Here is a 7,142-nt window from a genome sequence, read left to right as displayed (position 1 = left end):
TCTTTAAGTGTTTGTTTGTTATTTAAAAACTTTGTAAAACCAATAAAAATTCTATAAAAAAAAAAGAATTAAATCTTCTAGCCATGTTGGTTTGATTGGAAAGTTCCTAAAGGAAATGTCACCTAAATAATTATGAAAGGGTAAATTACGAAGGGAGAGGGAAGAAAACCACACAGAATTGATGCTAAAACCAATAAAAAATGGGCATTTTTTTTTAATTCCCATCTCAACAAGTGCATTAATAATACAGAAATGATAATAGATTGCATATTCTCTTCAAATCTCAGGAGTTCAATTTCATCTTTGCTTTTGCTTCCAATAAACTGTCTTCCAGACACTGTGCTATTTAAGTGTTCACCTGAAAAAAGAAGTATTCCTCTAAAAATGTTGAGTTTCACTCTTTTAGGAAAAAGAGGAAGCTGCAAGGCTAAAAAATAGCAAGACACATAATTGTTCAAAAAGATTTTTTTTAAATCATAGCTCAAGTGGTTAGTCAATTATTGTCAGGGGTGTAACATGTTGGGGGGGTGTCCAGAGGGGCTGTGGCCCCGGGCATGGATTTTTGAGGGTGCATGAAGCAGGCATTCCCCAGCTAAGAGACCACATCCATCCTCCTGCTACTTACTCATCCACCATGCTCCTCACCATCACTGAACTGCCGGCCAATGATAACAACCTCCACAAAGATTTGTAACTCCGCCTCCCCCCCCCCCAAAAAAAAATATCTAGCAGCTCTTTCCTACTGGCTATCATATACCCCTAAACAGAAATGTGAGCTTACTTGTACAGTTTAAAATGTTTGCTGACACAGAACATATAGAGATTGCCTGCCTAATATATCAGATGAAGCCAGGATCTAAGAAATCTACAACTAAGACCAGTTCATAAGACTTAGTATATTGGATTGCCACCACAACAGAATACACACAATGGCTAATCCTCTTTGCAGATCACAACTGCGCTGCACAAAGAAAATAAAATTATTCAAAGGAGGATTTTCTAAATGAACAGTTGACAATAAGCTGAAGGCAAAAAAAAAAAAATTAGACCATTTTACAATGTTTGAGGGCATGTTGCTTGAAACAATTGAACATTGCGTTATCTAACAAGACAAAGAGAAATGTGGGGAGTAAAATCCACACGAGATATGATCCATATATCTGCCTTTCCCTAGATTTGCATTTCACAGTGTCCTTGAAGTTTAGAGTAAGCAGCAAATGCATATTTATGTAGTTCTGTTCCACTCATTTGTCTAGGGCTTCATGGTGGGTGCTACTGTATATGAATGACACCAGTCATCCGTACATGCTTTATTTCATCCATCGATCTGACATCTCTAGCACTGCAATCTCAGGTAAAGGGAACGTCTTTTTTCCATGTTACAGTAGTTTTTAAAAAAACCACAAACTTTTTTTTTTAAATGACAGTGTTTTGAGTTGCTTGAAGGAAGACTATCTATGCAACTCTATGTTGTGGCAAACAGAATACTTTAGTTTTCACATTCCATGAAAAGCATCTAAGGGTGATGTAGTTGAGGGTATGAAAAGGAAAAAAAACATGCCACATAAAGAACTCTCATTGTGGCTACATCCATAAAAACAAAAATCCATGTCTTGATTTTGAATCCACTAGCCTCCATCTGCCAGCAAGGCATACACTATTCACCAGGGGGTCCCAGACTGTGGTCTGTGGACCATCAGTGGTCCAATAGCTTCACCCACGTGGTTTGTGGTGTGCTGCCATTAAATATGCAGAGTGATTTTTAATTGCATTTTAATTGTTTCTTTTATTTCATTATATTGCATTTTGCTGCCTAACAATTTGAATTCGGTGGAATTCGCACTGTTGTTTCATCAAAGGACAAAACTCCACACTTGCTTTAGGTAAAAAGCAAATGACAAGTTGGGGAAGGTAGAATCCCTGCTTGACAAACTGTGCTATTTTGTCAAAACTATTTTCCTTGAGGCAGAATATTAAAATACTCGGGGGGGTGGGAATTTTCTTTATTATAGGATGGTGTTAGAAACAAAAAAATCAGTGAAATCTGGTTCATTAGAGTGGAATGGGGAGCTGCCCCACCAGCCTCAATTTGCCCTCAGCCAACCCCCACCTGCCTGCCTTCTTACTTGCATCCAGCCCAGAGGATGGCCCTAGCTGTCACCTTCACCTCATTCATCTCAAGTACTCTTTGTATAACCTAACAGGAAGGAAAATAAGGACAGAACTAGAATTCGTCAGTTCTGCCTGTCATTAACTCAGATTCTACCTACTGTTGGCCTCTTTGGCTTCCACCCTATCAGTCCCAAGGGTCACCAGCCACAGACCCTTCAAGTGTCCCTATATTCCAGGGATGTCCCTGATTTAGAGAAGCCATCCCAGTTTCTGATTAGATCCCAGAATATCCTGCTTTTCCTTAGGACATCCCTATTTTCATTGGGGAAATGTTGGATGGCATGGAGTTATCCAACCCCTGAGCCATTTGAAGACAATCCTGTACAATCATACGAGTTGAATGTGCTTCAGGTTGAGCGCTTTCGGGTTGCGCTCCGCGGCAACCCGGAAGTAACAGAGTGCGTTACTTCCAGGTTTCACTGCTCACACATGAGCAGACGCTCGAAATTATGTCACAGGCATGTCCGGAAGCAGCAAAACACGACCCGCGCACGTGCAGACGCGCCGTCACGTCTTATGTTCTGTTCAGGATGCGAAGGGGACTCCGGAATGGATCCCGTTCACATCCCAATGTACCACTGTTTTTTAACGTTTAATATTTTATTATGTTTTTATATATGTTGGAAGCCGCCCAGAGTGACTGGGGCAACCCAGTCAGATGTGTGGGGTATAAAGAGTAAAATTATCATTATGGAATGGGATGTCCCTATTTTCATCAGATAGAATTTGGAGAATATGCAGCCGCCACTGCAAAAAGTGGCATCTTCTATAGTTCTAAGTGTCTTAGGTAGATTTTCAGCTTGCCTGCAGTAGATATTTCTGAGACTTATTATTTTTTAAAGGAATCATTATCTTCATTTGCATTTTTTTAAAAAAAGTCCTGCTGTAGAATAAAAGTTAACATGACCACTGAGCGTTAGTATCAGTTTACGGAGATGAGCTTGGCCTACGTAAATGCATTCTGACCTTGGAATGGCTGCCTGTCGCCACTGACAGAATATTTAGGATTGCAGGCCTAGCTATCCATGTGACTTCACGTCTTTGAAGCTGCTCTTTTCTTCATCTCCACATGCCTTCTGATTGTGATAAACGAGGGCAGTCATCCTGTTGAGGGGAATGACAACACTGCCGAGGATGACAGCGTGGCTGGCACAGAGAAGGAGCTGTGAAATTTTCGCGCACACACACACACAGAATTCCACCAGAATCCGTTGCTGCTGCAAAGGTTTCACACAATTAGCCTTTTGTGTCATTTGTATCAAGGTGAATACTGAACCTGTCTTCCTGCAAAGCGGCAGGAGGAATAAAATGTCTTCCTCTAAAGGTTTAGAACACTAAAAGCAAGTCATTCAGCTTGCCAGTCTCTCATACACTGATATCTTAAGACAGCCTTCTCTCACTCTGTGCCACAAGTGATGTAAAATAGCATACCCTCCAACATTTCTCTGATGAAAATAGTGACGTCCCATTCCATTACGATAATTTTACTCTTTATACCCCAGACATCTTACTGGGTTGCCCAGCCACTCTGGGACGCTTCCAACATACCGTATTTTTTGCTCTATAAGACGCACCAGACTACAAGACGCACCTAGTTTTTGGAGGAGAAAAACAAGAAAAAAATATTCTGAATCTCAGAAGCCAGAACAGCAAGAGGGATCGCTGCACAGTGAAAGCAGCAATCCCTCTTGCTGTTCTGGCTTCTGGGATAGCTGCGCAGCCTGCATTTGCCCCATAAGACGCACACACATTTCCCCTTACTTTTTAGGAGGGAAAAAGTGAGTCTTATAGAGCAAAAAATACGGTATATAAAACATAATAAGACATTAAACATTTAAAAACTTCCCTATACAGGATTGCCTTCCGACTGCTTGGGTGTCAGATAATTCCACACCCTCCAACATTTATCCAATGAAAATAGGGACATCCTAAGGAAAAGTGGGACATTTTGGAATCGAATCAGAATCCAGGACGTCTTTTCTAAATCAGGGATGTCCCTGGAAAATAGGAACACTTGGAGGGTCTGAAATAAGGGGGGGGGGAGAGACATAATTATATTTTCCAAAATATTTTACTAAATCACACATGCACACACCCCTGTATTGTATCTAATGTAAACTTTTTCTATGCAATTCTGTCTAACTTACGCATTTTCCCATATTTGCCTTATAGAATTCATTTTTATGTCATTTTCACTAATAACCTGTATTTTTATGTAGACTTTACCCTAGTATATGCATTTTGTATATACTTTACCCTAGTATACATTACCCTAGCATATGCATTTTGTTCATATTATTTGGCTGGAGAACTGCATTTCAAAATTTAGAGAGTGCAAATTTCAAAGGAAAGCTGCATTTCTATCTCTATTGTTCCACAGGGTGTGAATTTGGCAAGTTCACTTTTAAATGCAAAATGAGAATGAAGGTCAACATTATTTGACCTTCCTACCTCCCAATGAGAATGAAGGTCAACATTATTTGTTTGTTTGTTTGTTTGTTTGTTTGTTTGTTTGTTTGTTTGTACTCCGCCCTCCCCGGCCAGAGCCAGGCTCAGAGCAGCTAACATCATATAAATGACACAGTATACATAAAAACAGGCATCGATTAATTAAAATACATCTTAAAATTAATTCAGACAAATTAAAATCTGGACAAATGGCAGTTATCAGGTTAAGATTGAGAGCAGTTGATACTTGCCAGGACCAACTGTTGTCACTGATCATATAAGGACCTGTGAACAGGCTAAAATAGTGCTATTTGAAAGTCTGCAGAACTTGACATATATTATCTCAGTAATCCTTGGAGTAACCTTCTAAGTAGAGTAGCATTAATATTCCCATATTGAAAATGGGACGGGGTCATAAAATTCTATTTTCAAAAAACTGTGTTAGGAAAAAATGTGTTAGAAATAGCATAGAACAACAACATTAATGGTACATTGAAATACAACAAAGGCAGAGACCACAGATGAAAAGTAACCTTTACTGTAGATACTGGTGAAAGTACACAGAATAGCTTCCCCAACTTTTCATGTTGGTTACAAACTTTTCAGACATCATTTTGCGACACAGTAATTCAATTTTACTAGCAAACCAGAGGTTAAACTAGCCCCTTACCAGTCCCAGGAGGAGCACGGGGAGCATTTGTGCAACACACCTACACACTGCAGCCAACACACTAACGTTTCACGACACAGTTTGGAAAGCTCTGGCCTGCAGAAATAAAAATGTTTCGATTTTCAGTGGACAAAAGACACCTGCATCCATGTTTCATGGGGATAAGTGCTCTACAGTATTGGTACCCCTGTTGAGAAGGCCTTATCATGGTTGCCCAAATGCACCAGCTCTCTGGACAGTTGGACAACATGTAGCATTTCCAAGAGATGTTTCATCATTTGTTGCATCATGTGGTGCTTTATCTCTAAATATGTTTTATTTTTTGTGTCGTGTGATGCCTCTGAGGAGATTTCACCCCTCCCATACCCTAGAATCTCCTCATCTCCTGATGGTCTCTGCTGACTCTCCAGAGAGGAGGAGGCGTGTCCTGCCTATCTACTTATTCTGCCCAGCAACATATCTGTGTGTGTGAGAGAGAGTCAGTCAGTCAGTGTATCGGAGAGAGTGAGAGTGTTAGAGATCCTAGAGATAAGGTTGCTGCTAAGAGCAGCTGCAGACTCTCAGTGTAGCATTGATTTATGCTTAGAATATTCAGCTCTGTATATAGCTTTGTATCATAGTTGTAGTTATAGAATAAAAGGAAGATATTCTACAGAGCTGCTCTCCGAGTGGTTTATACTCTGCAAGACTCTGCAAAACTCTGCTGCGCAACGACTGTATTATTGAGATAGTGAATCCGGTGCTCTCAGCTCTAAGCTGTGAGTCCACAGCACTGTGACCTGTTCCTGTGAGAAAGGAGGTCTCTGGCGGTGCTACCCAGCTTGCCTAGCCCAGTCGGGGTTGAGGTGCATGAGTCCAGTTGGTGCACTGGCTCTAGGGTGATGCTGACAGCCTCTAGGTGCTACTATAGTTTCTGTGTAAACAGCACTATAACTAGTGGCGTGTTGGTCTAGGACCTACCTCACAATATTGTTTTGAGGATAAAATGGGGAGCTGGAGAATCATGGGGAAAAGGTGGTGTACAGAAATAATAAATAAACAAACAGGGCTGTGGTCTAAACCACTGAGCCTAGGGCTTACCGATCGGAAGGTTGGCGGTTCAAATCCCCGTGACGGGGTGAGCTCCCATTGCTTGGTCCCTGCTCCTGCCAACCTAGCAGTTCGAAAGCATGTCAAAGTGCAAGCAGATAAATAGGTGCCGCTTCGGCGGGAAGGTAAACAGTGTTTCCGTGTGCTGCTCTGGTTTCTCCAGAAGTGGCTTAGTCATGCTGGCCACAACTCGAAAAAACTGCGGACAAACGTCGGCTCCCTTGGCCAGTAAAGTGAGATGAGCACTGCAACCCCAAAGTCGATCGTGACTGGACTTAACTGTCGGGTCTTTTACCTTTTTTAAAAACAAACAAAACTAACAACAGGTAACGCAATAGCATAAGGTGGGAAGGTTGGAGAAATCACAAATATTCTATTCTGTTGCTGCAGCACAGTTCAGTTTTGAGTTGGTGTGTCCACAACCATCTGTAGGCAGAAACTCAGCTAAGGATGTTGGTCAGGTCTGTCATGTATTCAAAGATAAAGCTCTGCTTACTCTCAGTGATGCCAGCATCCCTGTCTACTTGCCTAGTCCAACTGAAAAATCCTCTACCCTCATGCAGGAGAGGAAATAAATTATTCAGCCCTATTGAATTTGAAATCCTTCATATAAGTTTGTAAGCTAGCAATATGTCTCAGCAACAAAAGCCAGTCACGGTCAGCAAAATATTTTCCTCAAGGGCCTGTATTCTTTATAGCAAGGAAGTAAAATATAAAAAACCCACAAAATTATTCCAGTCATGACAAGGAAAGGCCTATATTT

The 7,142-nt window shown here is 41.0% G+C and overlaps 1 long non-coding RNA gene across 1 annotated transcript in view; it reads right to left on the bottom strand.

The window, feature by feature from the left end:
- Positions 1-221: 221 nt before the first annotated feature.
- Positions 222-7,142, bottom strand: part of LOC309519959 — a 75,995-nt gene continuing 69,074 nt past the window's right edge. The window contains exons 2-5 of the long non-coding RNA XR_014214088.1: positions 6,371-6,624; positions 5,291-5,386; positions 2,131-2,197; positions 222-358 (exon numbers count right to left, since the gene is read on the bottom strand). This is a non-coding gene — a long non-coding RNA (uncharacterized lncRNA). The remainder of the gene's footprint in view (positions 359-2,130; positions 2,198-5,290; positions 5,387-6,370; positions 6,625-7,142) is intronic.

Source organism: Podarcis vaucheri (assembly GCF_965113315.1).
Source record: "Podarcis vaucheri genome assembly, chromosome: 1".
NCBI classification, from domain to species: Eukaryota; Metazoa; Chordata; class Lepidosauria; order Squamata; family Lacertidae; genus Podarcis; species Podarcis vaucheri.
The sequence above is the reverse complement of the archived record's forward strand: the minus strand, read 5'-3'. Positions and strand labels throughout refer to the sequence as shown.